The sequence below is a fragment of the Sturnira hondurensis genome, unplaced genomic scaffold (assembly GCF_014824575.4).
Source record: "Sturnira hondurensis isolate 20B ecotype Veracruz unplaced genomic scaffold, ASM1482457v3 Scaffold0010128, whole genome shotgun sequence".
NCBI classification, from domain to species: Eukaryota; Metazoa; Chordata; class Mammalia; order Chiroptera; family Phyllostomidae; genus Sturnira; species Sturnira hondurensis.
In genome coordinates, this window is record NW_028082759.1 from 16,916,663 (window position 1) to 16,936,947 (window position 20,285).

General features: G+C 43.3%; 1 long non-coding RNA gene across 1 annotated transcript; it reads right to left on the reverse strand.

Annotated features, from left to right (window-relative positions):
* Nucleotides 1-2,422: 2,422 nt before the first annotated feature.
* LOC118995441 (uncharacterized) lies at nucleotides 2,423-16,390 on the reverse strand. Its single transcript, XR_005068271.1, has 3 exons — nucleotides 16,244-16,390; nucleotides 13,506-13,688; nucleotides 2,423-2,482 (listed from the first exon to the last, which is right to left on the reverse strand). It is a non-coding gene; the product is annotated as an uncharacterized LOC118995441 (long non-coding RNA).
* Nucleotides 16,391-20,285: the final 3,895 nt, after the last annotated feature.

Genomic DNA, 20,285 nt, shown 5'->3' on the forward strand with positions numbered 1-20,285 from the left:
GTATTAGCTCCTAATTTTACACACCAGGAAACTTGGGCAGAGAGACCACACACCTTGCCCCAAGATTACACAGACGGTTTGGCCTGTGGTGTTGTCTGTGGCATCAATTCTTAAACTTTTTTGTCTCAGGAGCCCTTAAAAACTCTTAAAAGTTGAAGACTCTAACAAGCTTTTGTGTATGTGGGTTATGTCTATTGATATTTACCATGTAAAAATACTCAAACAAAAGTTTAAATATTTACTGATTAAGTAAAAATCATATGCATAAGTATATCACATATTGGTATAAATAACATACTTGTATTTAAGTAGCAATAATTTGTATTTAAGTAACAACAATAACATAATTTGTATTTAATTTGTATTTTTGAAAAAAAGTAACCACCTTTTCCCTAACAAAAAAACATAGAAGATTGCCATTCTTTAACAGTTTTGCAAAACTCTTTCATGGAAAGCTTACTAGAAGGCAGGTGAATTCCTGTGTCTGGCATCCCATTGAGAACTGTTTGATGTTCTCATTTTCCCAACATATGGTGGTTAGCCAGAGTAATTGCAAAGACCCCTCTGGGGAAGGACTGGGTAAATTATTACCGTGTACCTCTTTTGTGATACTCCAGGGCTTCCTTCTGGCCCTTCCTTCTAGCCCTTTCTCTGTTGACTGTTTTCAAATCTAAAAACTGGCTCAGACTTAAAAACTGGCAAAGAATTGTGATTCATTACTGGAATGTTGTTCCGCAGTTCCTGGTCGTGCACTGCTTGATTTCTCTTAATTACACAAACGGAGCAGTGTCCTTGTTTGGTTTCTATCCATGGTGCTCCTGGAGATACCATAGTCTGTTATCCATCTCCCTAATCTTGAGGATCAGGCCTTCTCCCTCCCCACCATTGATTAAAATAACTGCCAGCCCTAGCTCACGTGGCTCAGTTGGTTGAGAACTGTCCTGCAGCTCGAAAGGTTCAGTTCCCAGTCAGGGCACATACCTGGGTTGTGGGCCCCCTCTGCAGCTGGAGCATGTGTGAGAGGCAACTCGATCGATCTTTCTCTCCCCCTTTCTCCCTCCCTTCCCCTCTCTCTAAAAATAAACACGTAACATCTTCAAAAGATAAAATAAAATAACTGTGCCAGGTTGCATCGCAAAGAAAGCCAAGTGATTGACCTGGAAGTAAGATTGTACCACAAAGAGGAGGAGGCCTCCGCGTTGTTTTCAAGCGGGAGCAGGAGCTTCCAAGGGGAACTTGGATCATGTGCAGACCCAGAGAGTTCAGGAGAATCTGGGGATTCAAGTATTTCAGGTGTCTCGAGCCAGGCCATTGCATCAGAGTTCCTTTCCAATCAGGCCTTCTGACCCCCAGGCACAGCCGACCTGACTGGGCTGCATGGTCGTTAATCTCGTCTGGAGCTCTGCCACATGCAGGATTAAGTGGCCTCGAGTTTCTGCCCTCTCACTGTAGGAAATAAAAGCGTCTTTATTTGCTACCAAAGAGGCCTTCTGAATTTCACTCTGATATTTTTAATAGCCATTAGCCATTCTCAGTGTTTTGCTTTTTACGAAGAATCAATTTTGCTTAACAATAGTCAGTTCCCCCGTTTTTAAAATTATGATTTCCCTCATATTTCTAAAAATACGTGGCACCCACTCTGGTGTCCTGGTATCCCTCGCTATTCAAAATTCATGTTACACCACTTCACCTGTACAAAAGACCTTCATTAGTACCCATTTTGACTAACCGAAAGAAATCCAAAGAGCATTTTTGCTTTCACAGAAAAAAACCTAAAAATAGCCTTCAGCGTTTGTTTCACAGGGAACCCTTAGGGAGGCAACGCACACCATTGCAGTGAGAGCGGCCCGCCGACCTCCCTCCTTGGGAACCACGCCCAGCCTCAGACCCCTCCGCTCTGCACCGCATCTGTGAGCATCTGCTCTGTATCCTGATTTATTTTGTGCATTGTTAGCAAGATGTGTCCTGAAGTATCAGAAAAGTCTGAGAGCGCAGAAGGATGTCACACTTATCGCAAAACTGGGCATGACTGTTATTTTGGGTTTTATGTGTTACTTGGTATGATTTAGTGGGTTATGTTGAGCAAAAAAAAAATTTACATACAACTTAATGGTAATTGCTTCTTTGTTTTATGCCATATCAGTTTATGAAAATTTTCATAGGGACACTCTCCTTTCAGGTAGCAGGGGAAACCTGCACTGCCTTCCATGAGAATGCGTCCCAGTTCACTAAGAATGAAAGTTTTTGCCTATGGCACGGCTACCCCGTGCCAAGGTCTGTCTGCCCTACATCTGTCGCCAACAAGGAGGTCTCACCGACTGTCAGCTGGCCAATGATTCAAGTCAAAAATTTCTTACTGGTTTCTCCTTTGTTGAGTCACCCCTGACATCTGACATCCACTGCCTTCCCTTGGCTTCTCCGGAGCACACTGAGTCAGAGGAGGGTGGGGACAGTTCCCCAGAGAATTCTTTGGAAACAGCACCTGCAAAGGGGATGGCAGCAGGACTGGACAGAGGGCAGAGCTGGCCTGCAGCAGAGTCTCAGTGAAGGCCTTGACTGGGAACCTGGGACGTCCCTTCAGAGTTAAGGGTGTGGGCTCAGCCTTTGCAGACCCGCAGCATCAGTCACTGGATGTGGGCTGATACCAGAAGCGGGGGGACTCCTGGGGTCAGACTCCTGAAGAGGGCTGGCGGCTGCCTACTGTCAGCCTGCCAAACTCCCAACTCCCAGCAGCCCAGAGAGTGAGTGCCTCCCTTTTGAATCGGGATCTGGGTAGCACCTCTCCATGCGCCCTGCAAAGAGTGACAACTAAATGCAGAACTAGCCACACAAAGACAGACCCTGTTTACCATGTGTAGAGCCTCAGTTGAAAGAATTCCAAAGAGACGGCTTGAGGAAGATGAAAGTGGGATTCAGAAGAAAGGAGGGGGTGCCCAAAGCATAGTGTGTACTCGATTCATTTAACATGTGGGTGAACCTAAAATATCTGCACAGAACAAAACTAAAGAGGCGAATGTGAGTCTGAAAATTATGAAGAAATGAAATACTCTCAAAATTCAATGCAACTCAGATTGAATCCTGACAGATTTTTTTAATGGAATTGGGCGAAATGACCCTAGAAGTCATGTGGTTGAGTAGAGAGCCGTGAAGGGTCCAGGCCATTTTAAACACCTGCAGGAGATCTTTATATACTGTAAAGCCCCAGTTTCTAGAACAGTGTTTACAGAGTGAGATGCTGACAAAGAGACAAATGTCACTGACTAGGTGTCCCAGAGACAGCCTCATATATTTTAAGGGACTTGGTAAGTGGTATAGGTTGCATTAGCCTCAGTGAGAAGAAATGTATTACTCAGTAAATGGGGTGGAGACTATTGACTACTATCCATGTAAAGGGAAACAAAATTAGATCCTTATTTATCAGCATACATAAAAATGAATTCCAGCTGTATGAAGGACATAGGTAAAAAGCAAAATATTAAACTGTTACAAGAAAATATAGGAGAATGCCTTTAGGATGTTGAGATATGAATGATTTCTTAGATAAAACAAAAGCAAATAATTCAAGAAAATAAATAATGCATGTGAGAAAATTAAAACTTCAGCATGAAAAAAGATATCATAAACAAAGTGAAAAGACAAAACAGAAAGAATGAGTTTGACACCCATGTAAATGATCATTTCTATACAAAATAAATTAAAAACCATCATTCACTGAGAAAACCACAAACAACCCAAAGAATTACAGACACAAAGATATAAACGGGATATTTTATAGCATTAAATCTAAATAGCATTAAAATTATCAGATTAATACTACAATGGAATGCCATTTTACTAAATTGGCCAAAATTTAAAAGCCTGGCAATTCAAAACTTGAGGAAAAGTAGAGAAACCAATTTTAAGCAATTCTGGAGAGAACATAAATTGTTAAACCCGTATTACTTTACTTAATAGCAAAAATTTTAAACAATTTATCTTTTATTAGGGAATGGAATAAATTTATGCTGTCTATATAACAGTTAAAGTTCATTAATATTATCTATAAATATCAACACAGATAATCCCAAAACAGGTTTAAAAGAAAATTTTAAATTGAAATATTATGTATGTAAAATTATAAAGCAAAAAACCAATTTTATACATTATCAAGTACTAATAAAAGTACCAAAACATCCAGAGGAATGACATTAACTTCAGATTTTTATTATTTCTGGTGAGGGAAAGGGAAGAGATGGAGGATGTGAGACAATAGCTGTACTTTTAGTTGTCAAAATAAAACTCATTTTAAAACATATGTAATATCTCATCTATCAGCATGGCTAAAATTAAAAAGACTGGCAACATCAAGTGTTGGTAAAACTGTGGAGCAACCAGAACTCTCATTCAGTGTGGGGGAGTGTAACTTGGGACTACCTTTAAAAATTATTTAGCGTGATGCATTAAAAGCGTACCTGTATCCACTAAAACACACATAAGAAGATGTTTGTGGTAGCACCACTTACGATACCACCCAAACTAGAAACAACAACCCAAGTGTCCCTCAACAGAAGAATAGATAAAGGAACCAGGACTTATTCATAACTCAAAACATTGCACACCAACAAAAATGGACACACTGCATCTTCACATAACAATGTGGATGAACTTCACAGTAATATTAAGCAAAAGAAGCCAGCAACAATAAAGAAATAAGTGATGGAGAAAAAGCACACCACTATTCTGTCAGGCTCATTCCCTCCATTAAATCCAGATATCTGTTTCTGGCAAACGGTCGGGAGAAACTCAGAATAGTGCACACAAAATTTTGGATCAAACTAAACAAAATCAAACAGATAAAATCCTTTTTTACAGTGCACAACTAAACCAATGGGAAAGCAATAGAAGCTCGAGGAGAGTAGGAGGGATGAGAGAAGTACTAATTCAGACAGTATGCTAGCTCTGGACCTGGCACTTGGCTGAGTCCATCTGAAAACCCCCAGTGACCTAGAACTTGGATTCTAGTAAACAAATGTGCACTGTAGACAGGGGCCCTGTGCCCGGGAAGGGGAGGGTGTGGATTTGTAAGTCTTGCATAAAACTGGGACCACAAAGGTCAACACCCTTGATGTAAAAATGAGGTTAAAGACAAATCTTGCCCCCTAGAGAAAAATCGTGGCATAATTGCCTGCGTTACCTTTGTTTCCTAGTAGAGTGGTAGAAAGTAAATTAAAAATACTACAAGAGAATTCTTACCTACAAGCCCACGTTCAAGCACGTGTTTGATTTTAAGGCTTTCTCCACCGTATTCTATAGTGCAATAGGAGAAACCTAAAAGGGCTCCAGAACATCCCTAAACTTCGACACCCCTGGTCTGCAGTTACTAAGCCCCTCCTTGCCAGCCTTGCTGGGAAGAGGAAGCATGTGCTCACCCACGAGACCAGATGGTAAGTCTGGAGCTCCTTCCTCTCTGGCTCCGTGGCTCCAGGGGCCTGGCAGCCCTTGTTGCTTGTTTCAACCCCTTCTCCTCTGTTAGCCCCGCCTCCTGCTCCCTGTGAACATGGGCCTCCAATATCCTGCAGTAGGTCCTCTGGGATATTCAGTGAGGTATTGTCTTTGAGCACCTGGGGCTGGGGGGCCCTGACAGGCACATCAGTCAGACTGGGTGTTAGAGGTTATACTGCAAAGGCTCAACGCACCATCGCCAAAGCATCCGCTCTTTTCACATTTCCTCTCCCACTGACTTCTTCCCTTCTTTTTAGGATGATCATTATCACAACTCTGAGTGTGGAGCTTCAGATGGAAGGAGTTTTTTAAAACTGATGAAAATATTGACAGTAAAAGTTTTACAGCAAAGTCCAACAGCCCTAGTCCTTCCAAACCTGAAAAGTCATCTACAGTTCGTTTTGAACACAGAATGTGATTTTTATCCAACACAGCCATCTGGATGACAAGATTCAACAGATGTCCAAAAAATATAGAATTGAGTTAAGTTGAAGTAAATGAAAAGAGTTAAAGGAGTTTGGGGGAGGGGGGAGGCTCCCGCCTTCCATCTTCCAGGAATGAGAATAAGTCTACCAAAACATGATCTGCCTGGAGAGGAAAGGTGGCCGATCTCTCAGAGGAGAAGGGCCAGGAAGCCTGTTTCTCAACAGGCTTTTATTCGGCTCAGTTTGCACAGGAATACAGGTAAAATTCATCAATCATTGTCAGGCAGTAAGGATCAAAGAATAGATAACATACAAAGAACTTTAAGTGCTCATTCTGAGTCAGGGTCAGTTAGCTAAAAGACCTTAAAACTTTGTGGAAACAAACTCATTTCATGCTTAGACACTTATCAGAAAATTGAGGACACTTTCAGCAAAGCAAGTTTCACAGGATTTTATGCATTCTTTCTTAGGCCTGATCGCCCCAGGGAACCTGCCCTTTCCAACACAGGACTGCACCACCCTCTGTCATTGTTTCAGGGTTAAGTCAGGCAGGGGAAGTAAGGCAGCCAAGAGATTAGGAGAACTCTTACAGACAGAGTGAGGACTTAGGCTGTGTCAAAGCTGAGGGGTGAGGGTCCATTACCCCCTTTTTCTATAGCCCCCAAGTCCTTCCCTGATAGCCCTTTCATGACCATGCTAGTTTTAGGTCGTCTCTCCCTTGAGGAATCTTGCCCATCATTGGCTAACCAGTCATCTGCCCAGAGTCAAGCAGGGTGAAGAAGTAACAGGGGGCAGAGGTGGTGCCCCTGCCAGGGAGATGAGCTTTGTCTCCTTAGTGGCTTATGGTCCCAAGGTCTCTTTACTCAGCCTTAGCCATGGGGGGGTTACAGCTCCTGAAACCAGGCAGTGCAGTTCCCAAGAAGAGTAGTCGATTTTATTATTTTCCTACCTGAACTAGTAGAAGAATAATGTATAGATAACCTTTGGTGCAGACTCAATGCAATACAAGTTGGAAAACCTCAATGTCTGTACTTGGAGGAGCATAAAATATGTAAAACATGATAAATATTTGATATCAGATAAATAAGTACTGAGTTAAATTATAGTTTGCTTTTTAAAAAGAATAGAATCAAATTATAACTTCCATAAGGATTTCTTGAAATAGCAAGCATAGATACAGCTACTTTCAACCTGTTTTCAAAATTAGCCATGATAAAGCAAAACAGTTTAAACTGCAAACATATAAAATAAGCCCTGGCTGGTGTAGCTCAGTGGATTGAGTGCGGGCCTGTGAATCAGAGGATCGAAGTTTGATTCCCAGTCAGGGCACATGCCTGGGTTGCAGGCCAGTTCCCAGCAGGGAGCGCCTGAGAGGCAACCATACATTGATGTTTCTCTCCCTCTCTCTTTCCATTCCCTTCCCTTCTAAAGATAAGTAAATAAAATCTTTAAAATATATATATATATATAAAATAAATGTTACTCTGATTTTTTCCTGAAGTCTACTACTTAAAGATGTTAAGACAACACTTAAAAATTACATCAAAATCAGATACAAAATATGTCAGTTGGGACCCCACTTCAGCTACATGTAACATGAAAACCCAAGTAATGGTGGATTCAACAAGATAGCTTATTTTTCTCTTGTGTTATAAGAATTCCAGGACAAGTATGAGGGCCCAAGGACTTCACTGACAAAGTTTTCGAGATCCTTTTGGCAAGGTTCTCAAGGATAATAATCACAGAGCAAACTTTGAGGCAGGAAAATTGAGGAAGGAAGGGAGAAAAGCAAAGGCCCTGCTACAGCGGAGTTCCCCTTTGGTGGCCGGCTTTCCTGGGAGCCCAACCAGATGGCTGGATTCTGACAACTAACCAGAATTAAGTCACCTGAGCAGGTCCAGCTGCCAGAAAGATGGGCAAATGTAGTTTTTCAGCAGGACACATTGCAGCCCCGATTAAAATTGAAGTTCTGTTATGAAGGGAGGAATGGATAATGCGTTTTATGGAGAAAACTAGCAGTTTCACCCATATCTTGATGTTTGATATTTCACAAGACAGGAAATTAGAAAGCTTCGAGGATGTATTTTAAAAAAATAAATAAACAAGGGGGGGTCAAAATGAAAAACGATGTTTTTTTAAACACATTCCTTTCATTACAAAACAAGATCTTGCATACAACCTAATCGTTAATGTGTCACTGAGCTCACAGGAAGTAAGGAAAATCTTTACCACCACCACTTTCCCTGGGGAAAAGAAAAGAAAAGAGACGAGAAGAAGGGAAGGGAAGGGAAGAGAAGAGAAGGGAAGAGAAAAAAGGGTGTGTCCCAAGGGTGTGAAAAGGTACGCGAACAGGTAAAGGGTCTTTGTCCCAGAGCTGAAACCAGCGTCAGCAGCAGCCAGTGCAAGGAGGTCAACCAGAGGTTCTGGTTCTAACCTGGGGCCTGAAAGGCAGCTCCCGTGGTTCTGGGCCAGGAGTTTCCCCAGGGCATTGGTGTCCCCAGCTTCAACCAGAAGCAAACGTAAATGCCTACTGGGGGAAAGAATTGCCAGGACAGGCTTTCAGGTTATCTACACAATAACATCCGCCAAGCATTAGGTCACAATTGAGGGAGAACAAATAGACACAGAAGTGGTCTACTACTAAAAAAAAAAAAAGCTACAAATACGACTGATCACATTAACAGCTTAAAGATGAAAAAGTACATTTGTCCCTTCATTAGTTGCCTAAAAACATTTCACTCACCACTCGTGATTCTAAACATAACCATACATCTTATACATTCTTTTGCCATGTCTAATACTTTCCTGTTAATAATTTTGGCTTTCCCAAGAAGATAATTAGCATCTGTGATCAGTTGCCTTTCTCTTTCTACCTTTCCAGTTCCTTATAGCTTTTATTTCTTTTCTTGTCTTAATGAGCTGGGTCAGATGTCCAGTATAATGTTGGATAGAAACCATGAGAGAAGACAACTTTGCCTGGCTTCTGATTTTCATTTACTTTATTTTTTAAAAGATTTTAAGTACTTATTTTTAGAAGAAGGGAAGGGAGGGAGATAAGAAGAGAAACATGGATGTGGTGAAAGAAACAATTGATTGCCTCTTTCACGCCCCCACCTGGGGGTCCAGCCTGCAACCCAGGTGTGGGCCCTGACCAGGAATCAAACCAGTGTGACCTTTTGGCTCACAGGCCAGCACTCAATCCACTGAGCCACACCTGCCAGGGCTGACTTCTCATTTTAAATAAGGTGCTTCAATCATATTGCCATTAAAAGAATGTTTGAAATAGTAAGTTTCAAAGATACTTTTTTTGGCAGTAGGGGAGGGATTAAGAATAGTCCTTTGTATTACTGAGAGATTTCATTTTAACCATGAATCAGAAATAAAATCATAACTCTTAAAAATTAATTTTAAAGGAGAAGCAACCCAATAATAATGCAGGTAAGACATATGAATGGGCAATTCACACACAAGAAAATACACATTGTGAATAAATATATGCAGTTATTTTAAGCCTCATTAATAATCTGGTAATTTCACACCTAGTCAAATATCGTAGAGAAAACAATTGCCTTCATATATCAGGAACTGTGTGCAAGAATAATAGCTTAATAGAAAAATACTGCCAACCAGCTAAGACGCTCATCAACAGGCGAATGGATTGATACACTGCTACGTATTCACCCCATGCAATGCTAAGCGGTAGTGAAAATGAACGAATTATAGCAATGTTAAGAATTGTGGACTCGTTTCAGAAATAGAACGTTTACATATATAATATGTACTGGATTGCATGGAATAAACGTTAAACGTTTTCAATGTTAAATGTGAAGAGTTGCCTGTGTGTCATTCAGTACTCCCCACACTGGCGGGTGTTGGGAGAGGCAACTTGCCATCGACCCTCAGCCGCACTCTGGTGAGTGCGCTGAGAAGAATGCAAGGCCCTTGCACAGGCCCACTCCTCCCGGTTGGGTTTGCAGTACGCAACCCTGACAATGGAGGTAACATGACTCGCTGGGCAAAGATCAAGCCTGCTTCCATGTGCTAAAAAAAAAAAAAGAAAAGAATTCCTCAAGCCCAGTGTTCTGTGTCCAGGAGGCAAATCTACCGTGTGCATAGCACCTGCCTGGCCCTCTGTACTACTTCTGAGAGATCTGAGAATCAAGGGAAAGCAATATGATAGTAACACTCCAGCCACTGCTGCGCCATGAGCACGGAAGGCCTTTGTCCCTAATCCAAGAGTCCTGTGTCCCCCGCCGGCACCCATAAACAGCCACAGGCTAACTCAGCCTGCGAGTCAGGTAAAATCCCAGACACTTCACAGACCTTGACAGTAAGCTGGGAGACTAGAAAGATTTCAGAAGACCTTGACCCTGTTTAGTCACTCACTATCTTGACTAGGACTGTTCAGTTCCCTCTACAGATTGTTCCTTTTATGTGAAAGGAGTCGGTTGAAGTAGGTGGTCTCTAACACTTCCTAATTCTGTGCCTTGTGAGTATGGAGACATCCTGAGATCAAGAGTGAAGGCACTCATCCAGAAAAAAGTGGAACTCGAAAACAGAATTAAATCTCTTTTATAATTTCGCTTTCTAAGTGTCTGAACATTGTGTCCCTAAGTGCTCTAGTGGGCGGAACTCCTTTCTTCTCACTGCCTTCTGTTTTCTTCATTTTCCCACACGTGGGCACGGACGAGAGGCCAACAGCGGGATGGGGAGGCGTGCTGGGCACTCGGGGCTGGACCCTGGGATCTGGGTTAGATTACACCCTTGAGAGGCATGGGGTTTGGAAAGCAGTTGAGAGGCAGAAGCCTTTATTACTTCTCCTGCAGAGCAAGGCAGGCGTTTACTCTTGCTGATGGTAGGACCGGAGTTCTGCCAACCACTTCCAGGCATTTCCTGAGAATAACTCATTTTGGCTCCATAGGTTACTAAGATCGTTGGTGGTTTCCTGTGGTTCCTTCAGTTTCCACATTTTGTGAGGGGTGATTTTCCCCACTTTTTGCTTCCTCATCTCTTGGTTTGTTTTCTTTTTGCTTGTTTGTAAAGTACTTAAAATCTTGTGTTAGATCTGTTCTGCTTGAAATACCTGCCTGCACTGGTTTCTCTCATCCTGAGCCCTGCTTGATCAAAGAAGGTAAATGTTAGAAAAAGCTACTCCAGATTGGTCTGTCTTTAAATGTTTATGCTGTCAAAACTTTAGCAGTAAAAAACAGAACAAAAGCTTCTATTAGAATCTACCTCCATATGCGTTGGTTCCGTATTGTCACCATAAAAAATGAGCACAGACTTAGTGACTTAAAACAACACAATTTTGTTTGTCTGTCTATCTGCTTGGTTGGTTTTAACCTCACAGCTTCGGCAGGTGAGAAGCCTGGGTGGGCTTCCATGGGTGCTCTGCAGAGGGTTTCACAAGGCCCACATTAGGATGCCAGTGGGGCTGCTTTCCTGGTGGGGCCTACGAGGAAGAAGCCTTTCCCAGCCCCATGCAGCTTGTTGGTTCATTTCAATCTGTTATGGTTGTCAGACGGAGGTCCTCACGCCCTCGTTGGCCTCATCACCCAGGCCGCCCAGGAGCATTCCCTGCTTTCAGGTGGCCCCTTCAGCAATCGACTCCTGGGACGAGTCTCTCACATTTCCCACCTCTCTGGCTTCTTCAGTTGCCTCTCTGTGACGCCAGCCAGAGAAGGTTCTGCTGCACCCACCCAGACAGTCCAGGATTAAACTCCATAGCTTGATTTATATTTAATTACACAACAAAGTCCCTTTGGTCAAGTCTCATAACCTATCACTGGTTTGCGGGATTAGGGCACAGTCACCTCTGGGTGGGCCATTCTGCCTATCACACTGTCTAAAAATCGGAATATTTGTTACATCATCTTTATGTGGCATCCTCAGTTGGAACCGTATGACCTACCTGGACTATGGCAACCTCTAACTTGGTGTCTGGGGTTTTAGACACTCCTTTATAGGGGAAGGAAGAAGGGAGAGAGGGGAAGGAGCAGCCAATGCAAGGAGAGCAACGTGACAAAGCAGACCCCAAGGTGATTTAGAAAGAGAGGACTGCGGTGGGGGTCGGGGACCGACTGGAGCTAGGGAGTGCCACATCCTATAAATATCTCGCTCTAGTGATCCCATTTTTAAAAATTAAGATGCAAGACCCACTTCTTCCTCTCTCCAGCAATCACACATATTAATTCTCTTTAATTGAGCATCCTCTCTTCCAGCACACACATGCACACACGACCCAAACTGGGAAACAGCGATTTCTTACAATTAGCGTTCACTCAAAGCCTGCTCTCATGTGGAAGGGGAATTTGGGATTGCTTCTTAGGACCTAGAAATTAAGAGGTTTCTCTGTGGGATATGGTGACATCAACAATTCTCTTGTTGAATTAACAAAGTGTGGGTCTGCTTCACAGTGAGATGAGACATATTCCCTGCTCTTTGGCTCCCAGAAAGAAGTGTTTCTTATCATAATGGACACCCCCTCACAGACAAACCATATTTGTGCTTTGATGTGGAACCAAATTATTCATTAGAAGAACGACTGAAACTTTTGTCCCACCTCTATAGATTCATCTTCTATCTCAATAATAGAAGCTGTTTTTTTCTCTCTAATTTTGTCTTCCCAGACCCAATTCCCATTCTTATTGTTTCCTTTATTGCTTATGAAGCATAGTCTAGAAATGAAAAAATGAAATATGCAGAGATAAATAATAGCTTGGAAAAAAAACCTTGCTTTATCATCTCAGGTCCTTTGGTTTATGAGCACTATAGAAAAAAACAGAATATGAAGAACATTTCACAAGCATGGTATGTGAGTAGCCTGTACCTCTGTACTAACCCCTTAGGGCATGACAGAGGCCATAATGATTTGGTCAAATGACTTGGTCAAATCAGAGGTCAAAATGATTTAATACTCAAGATTTATGTTATAAAATAAATGTGGTGAATTTTATTCCAGTTATCAATAGAAAAAAATAAATGAAATCTAGTCTCCTCTTAATAGTCCAATCTAGTATCAAATGACCTTAAAAAGCATGTCAATATTTATTTGATGTAAGATCATTTTATTCCTAGAATGTTTATTCCCAAATGGGTTAGCTGCATTCAGGAACAGGCCTCGAGGCATGCACTTAGAGAAATATATCAGATGGCCTTGCCAACATTTTACACTTTAAAATACCCCTGGGTTTTGCTTATATGAGAATCATTTTTTAAAATAATAAATAGTCTTAGCTCACAGTCATGCTGAGATTAGAACATTAATATCTCAGGCCCTGAAAACATTTATTACTATTCTACCAAAGGCTGAGGACCAGCAAGTGCAAAATGTACGAAGAAGCATAAGCATAACCTTTATGTTTGTATTGCAATTTGTGTTTATTGAGAATATTACTCCAACCCTTTTGGACAAGACTTGTGTCAAGGGCGTCACTGTGACCTTGAGAGCTATTTCTGCTCTGCCTGGTACAGTCACCTCAGTTTATCTATATTAAAGTCTCTCTCCACCTGTGGGGGGAAATAGGTCAGTGGCACAAATTCACAGAAGACGGAAAAAAGAGAGGGGTTGGAGAATATTTCTACTTATGAAGTGTCTACTGCAGAAGCAAAAGTGAGTAGATAAATTTTGTCTTTCTGGCTGAAAACCACAGAAAGCCAGTTTGGGTTCTTCTGCTTTCTCCGCTTTGCCAAAGGAAGACTTGATCAACAGTTGTATTACATGGAGAAGATAGAAATTCCCTGAGGGGTCAGGGCTTGGTCAGCAGTAAAAGAGGGTAAGGCCTGTTAGGGGGTCAAAACACCTGTCAGAACTATTTCACCTCTTTATTTTGTTCCCCCAAAATTAATTTCTATTTTGAACCTCATTCCACAGGACAGGTGGGAAAGTGCACCTGTCATTTCTTGGGGTTTCTCCAGACACAAGCATTCAACTACTGTTCCAGAGCTTTCTGCCCCGCCATGGCAGGGGCACACTGGATTTGGGCCTACGGTCCACAGAGATTACTTAGAGAACCTTGTCCACGTGTCCGCTTATTGCCGGCTCTTTGTGGTGTTCATCCTGAGCTCTGCACGTGGAAATCTTTAATGAGGTGCCTATGACCCCTGCTTCCCAGCATGCGGTGCAGCCAGCACCCTGGGGAAGCATGTCACATGTTTGAGACCGTCAGGGACAGGTCTCTCCAACTGATAAAACCCTCAGCTTGCAAACCTGGTCACAAACATTGCCCATTACAGGGAATATTTTTTCCCTTGTGTTCTTTCGTTTAAATCATTCTACCCTCACAAATTCACTTAACCTTTCTACCAGAGTTACAAAGCTTCTAATTATCCTATCGACTTAGAATTTGAGCAAAGAATGTCAGGGTTTTTTGCAAGTTACTATAGTAGTTTCCATCTTAACCACATCCCCCAACTGGTCCCCGACCTCTAGGCCAGAAGGCTGATAGGCTGGGGTCAGCATGAGTGTGGGAATGAGAGGGAGAAATAGAGAGAGGTTGTCAGGGCACTGAAAAAGAGAAGATGCAGGGAGAAAGCCACATAAATTAATATCTTAAAAGATTATCTAGTCACGCCAAGATCAAGGATTAGCACTCCTGGCAGATGGAAAATGACCTGGAATTATTCCAGGGGCAGAGTTTGCAGGCCTTTCAGGGGACTTTTGTAATCCCAGCTCAGATTTACAAGGGCAGGCTGAGTTCATTTAAAGGGGCAGGATCCCCAGGGAAGAGTCAAGTGTTTTTCCTGGTAGCCTGTGAAGCAATCTTTTCTCTTTTCATCTTGATGAGGGGTTCACCCTGCGGACAGGCATGTGTGTGTGCAAATGTGTGTGTGTGTGTGTGTATGCCCACTGCACCCACACATGTATCTGGAAAGGGAATGTGAAAGGGGAAAGGAGTAGAAAAGTGGGTAGTTGTCCTGTATTTTATATATATATTTTTAGTATATGTGCTTATCTTGCAAAATAATAGCCAATACTATTGTGTCCTTCCTATGTGCCAGATACCATTTCAAATGCTTTAGGTGTTTTAATTAACTCAATCCACACCACCACCCTGTGAGGTAGGCACTGCTATCCACCTCATCTTACACAGCATGGCAGTGAGGTGTAGGGTCAAGTAACTGGCAGAGCTGGGATTTGAACCCAGGCAGTCAGCCCCAGGGGGCATGCTTGTCACCACTTTTCCTGGGAGTCCTGTTTCTCTAAGCCAACCAGTGCGCAGGCCAGCTCTTCGATGAATCCCACTCACACCGAATGTGTTGTGTGGGTGTGGCGGTCTGTCTGGCTCTGAGTGAGGATGAGCAGGCATAAATAAGGCCGTGTCCCCACCCTGAAGGAGCTCACCATTCTATTGTAATAGGTGGCAGGGTATCAGTCATTTTTGTCAACTATATGTAAAAGAGATTTTTCATTTTTCCATTTGTAATTATCCTAAAAATTGGCATTGCCATGGAAAACACCTGGCTTTCAAGAGAGAGAAATTCTATGTGGTCCAACCTAAAATATGAAAATATTAGCTATGAAGATTTGGTTATGTGTGAACATGTTGTGCATTCATTAAAATGTAATGTCTAAATAACTAAATACCATATATCAGTATATAAATTTTCCAATGCTCTTTCACCAGCTATAATATGCTATTAAAAATTCTTCCCAGAAAATTTTTCAGCTATCTTTTGATACTTTGACTTTTTATAATATGGTGTTTCCAATTTTATTTATAGTAACCGTTGCAATTAGTCAGAAACCCCTACAGAAAGGTGTGAATGCCAGCCAGAGGCTCCAGTTAATGTTCTGGAAGCAATGGCCACCTTGGGGAGTGGACAACGTGTGGGTTTCCCCTGGCATGGCCAAAGGTGAGCGAGCAAGTTCTGCAAAACCCTGTGCTTAGGGCCCTCAGAATGATGCCTCATTGCTTGCCACGGCCTATGCAAATGTAGCCATTCTTCCTCCGTGGCCATTCTCATCTATCTAATAACAAATGTAGAATGAAATGACTCTCCTTTCCATGTAGCAAGAGAGTGAGGCGGTAGTGGGAAGTTGGATGGCCAGCCTGNCCTGGCATGGCCAAAGGTGAGCGAGCAAGTTCTGCAAAACCCTGTGCTTAGGGCCCTCAGAATGATGCCTCATTGCTTGCCACGGCCTATGCAAATGTAGCCATTCTTCCTCCGTGGCCATTCTCATCTATCTAATAACAAATGTAGAATGAAATGACTCTCCTTTCCATGTAACGAGAGTGAGGCGGTAGTGGGAAGTTGGATGGCCAGCCTGCGTGGGCCCACAACCAGGGAACCGACCTCACAGCCCCTCCCTGCTGACTCTCTCCTGCCGTGGGTACCTCGAGGTGTCTCCATGTCTGGCTGGGAGGCTTGCAACAGACAGGCTCCTCCATCCTGCTCCCAGGTGCCACATTTGGTCATTCCCCTGTCCCACTGTTGCTGCCTCCCTGTGGCAGGTGGAGGCAGAGGGGAGGCGGAGGTGATGTATTTGTCACAACTCAGAATCTCTGGAGAAAAAAAAAAAACAGCTTCAAATCTAAGCTCTCTAAGACAGGAATATTATCTTTCTTGTCATCATGGCCCAGGACAGCACCTAGGTAGTAGGAGCTCCAGAAATTAGACTCCAAGCCACGAAGGAAGTAACAGAATCTGAATCACCAACTAAACCCTGGGAGCTGGGTCCCGGGGTCAGGGAACATGAAGCAGCGAGACTGAGATGAGGCAGGGTGGGTTGAGCCGGTAAGAGGACAAAGGGTGACTGAGGTCGAGCAAACACCACAGGGCAGGCAAGAAAACAAACCAAGTGTGCCAAAAAGCAAACACATGTGTCAACCGTCCACTAATTCATTTAAGAAACATTTATTGAATGTCTAGTATGTGCCATGCACTATTCATTCCTGTTGCTGAAATACAGTAGCAAATAAAACTGACAAAAATCCCTGCCCTTACAGCTGACCCTACATTACGTGGGGGGGAATAAATAAATCAGATACATGAATAAAACATATGGTTCATTAGATAGTGGCAGGTACTAAGAAGAAATCTAAAATCAGGGAAGAGTGACATAAAACGTCAGAAGAGGAAGGACTGGAGTCTGAGATGAGGGAGCCAAGGCAGGTGTGATGGAGACAGGTAGCATTCTGAGTGAGAACTGGAAGCAGTGAGAAGGGACACCTGCAGCTGCCTGGCCGAAGAACCTTCAGCCAGAGAACACGGCCGGTGCGAAAGCCCTGGAGCAGATTGAAACTTGCCTGGCTGCCTGGGAAGCAGTTCTGGTCCCGTAAAAAGCGCTTGCAAAGGGCGGAGCAGAGTCCCAAGTTAGGATCTATTACCGACTCTTCTGTGACTGCCATCAAAACCCTTTTCAATCCCGTTCTCCATTTTCTGTTACCTCCTGTAAAGACTGGACAAGCTATGGCTCATTTTTCCCCCATCTGGAGTAGTCATGTAAGCTCGTTCTGGCCAACGAAACGTAAAGGGGGAAGAAATGGAACCTGGGGAGCTTATGAGGAAGCAGTGAGACTTTGCTACCAGCTGCCCCGGCTGCCTGCCCGTGAACTTGAATGTGTGCACAGAGGCTGCTGGGAGCTGCTCAGCCCTCCGACAGCCATGAGAACGACAGAGGCACCAAGCCCAAGCTCTGACTCTGTGAGCCCCCAAATGACCATCACCACCCACCAACATGCAGGCCTCTCGTTCTGTCAGAAAAGTCATCTTCTGTTGAAATAAGTATCAGTGGAACAAACAGCCTGTTCCCTAGAGCACAGTGCATTCGAAATGGTTGCTGAGCTGTTTGAGATACTTATGAATACGAGGAAAAAGGCAAATTGGATGGTCACCGGAGCTGACCGGAGAGCCAAGGTTTCTGCTTCGCTGTGTTCTGTGTCTCAGGGGAAAGTGTCGGTGCCCGCGTCTGGGCAGCAGAACCCCACTTTTCAGGCCAGTGGAGCAAACTGAGAGGTGGATTTCATTGTACTGTGCCCTAATAGGAGGAGGAGACCTTTCAGCTGAAGAGAAATTGGGACGAATTAATTGGCTTCGTCCTCCGCCTGGCCGTCACACGGCATAAGGACTGAGCAGCAGCTAAGGGCTCTGTGCTGACAGGTAGTGGGCATCTAGAAGTTCCAAGGACAGAGTCACTGCCCTTGGCTATCCACAACCAAAACAGAAACGAATCTCCCCAAATGCCGTTAAACTGTGCTGGGGCTGGAGAGTCGGGGGTGGGTTACGAGGGTGACATTATTCTTTGCTGAAATGTGAGGAGGTCTCAGCGGCTGTGCCAGGACACAGCCTGGCTGTGAAAACCCTAGGAATGGGGGAGTAGTTGTAAGAAAACAAACTTAACCTTTAAAAGAATATGGAATATGTATATAATCAAATAACCTTTCTTTATACAATAAATCGCTATTGAACTCCTTTAAGTATAAATCCACTTAACAACAGAGAAAGGACTTTGAAATTTTCAGCCTAAACTGGAAAGGGATAATGCCAGTCGAAGGTTAATTGGGAATAAAAGACAAAGAAGCTCATAAACTCCAATATGAAAAGGTAGGGTTGTTGATGGACTTACTCACTCAGGAAATATTGCCTATCACCTGGTGCTGAATTGTCTGGGTATGGTGTCTGCTCTGCTGGACCATACAGTCAAATGTGGGAGGGAAACTTAACAAAGGGGACATTGTGTATATATTACATGTGTGTTTGTGTGTGTGTGTTCCCCTGAGGGAAAGGAACAGTGTTCTAAGCAAGAAAAATAAAAGAGGACCCTAATTTAGAGGTCAAACAAGGCTTCTGGAGAAAGTGGCATTGGACCCAGGTGGGGAAAACGACCAGGTATTAGTCCAAGGAGTAGCAGGGCCCGCATTCCAGGTGGAAACACTCAACTTTACCGGAACCCTCAGAGTGCAAACACGTAACTAAGCCTGGCTACATTAATTAAACTTGACATTAAGAAGTAGTTGGAGAACCTAAACTAGCATCCACATGAATGTGACGGGCCCTGGCCCTTGTCAGTACAAGTTCAAAGCTTTGGCTGTGCCACCAGCCTCTTGACATCGGCCCCCACCCCTCCCCCATCAACCCCAAGGAACCTGCAGCTCCTTTAAGCTGAAGACGGCACATAAATGACAAGTGGGCCTCTCCGCTGATTGCTGATCGTTTGGAGCAATTGAGAAGTGGCCCCGCTGTTTGCCTTAAAAGTTCTCCCGAAGCTGTTCTTTGTGGCATGTCTTCCACTCGGACAAAAAAAAATGTAAGAGAAATTAATTTCTTTGAATCTGAAACACAAAGATTAGTCTTCTAGAAAATTACCATTTTTAATCTTGACCTAGCTCTGGACCTCAAATTAGATGGAAAGCCTACAATATACTAGCATCACGAATCCATCTATAAAGGAAATGGCATGTGAATGTGCTGTCTCTCTCGCTCTCTCTCTCTCTCTCACACACACACACACACACACACACACACTCACTCCCAAACACACAGAGGTTGCAATGTATGCTGAGAAAATACTCTGGCAGGGGCTCAGCTATAATCCTCCCCAAATAAAAAAATCCTATTCTAGACACCCCCATAAAGAAAACTTCTACAACCTTCCTAAGTATTTCTTTTCCATGTTATAAATGTTCCAGGATTTTTCATGAAACCTAAAGATTTTTAGTTCACTTGCTTTTAATCAAATGACCAAATCCGTCAGTCCCATACATGTTTGAAGACAAAATACTGCCATTTAGTTTGAAATCTGTAAAGTTGTCATTTCCCATTTTCTCCAAACATTTAATCATCATATTCGCTCTTGTGTTCATTATTTATACTGCGCCACCACAGTAGAAGGTTCTTTATGGTAAAGCGAACATAAAAAGAAAAGATAGTAAGTCCTTTGCTCCAAAGGAGTTCTCGACAAGCACCTCCTGCTCTCCCCCAAGGTACCGGTTAGATTTGCTGAACAGTTAAGATGATAAAGCACCAGGGCTCTTTATTTCGTTCCACTAATTTTCCTCCATAACGCCAGAGAACACAGAACAAGAACTGAGTGTGAGAAATAACGTGCCCAGGAAAAAGGACATTAGTGCAGGCATCTAGATGGCAGAAGAGCTCTTAGAGAAAAATGGGCTTCCCAGGAAAGTGTGACATGAAACGCCCTGCGCCGGAGTTTCTGCCCTGATACTAATGAGAGAGAATCATGAGAGAGAAGGGGAAGGGGAGGGAATCAAGGCTGCAGCCTGCAGCAGTATATGCCTCGCCTGCGATTCCGGCTCGCTGCCGGGCCCTCCTGTCCTCGGTAGAAACCCGCGCTAGGATGTATCGGAATGGAGCAGGAATGTTAAAGGGACTTATCTAAGAAAAAGAAGATGAAAAATATGAACAGAGAAAGGGCAG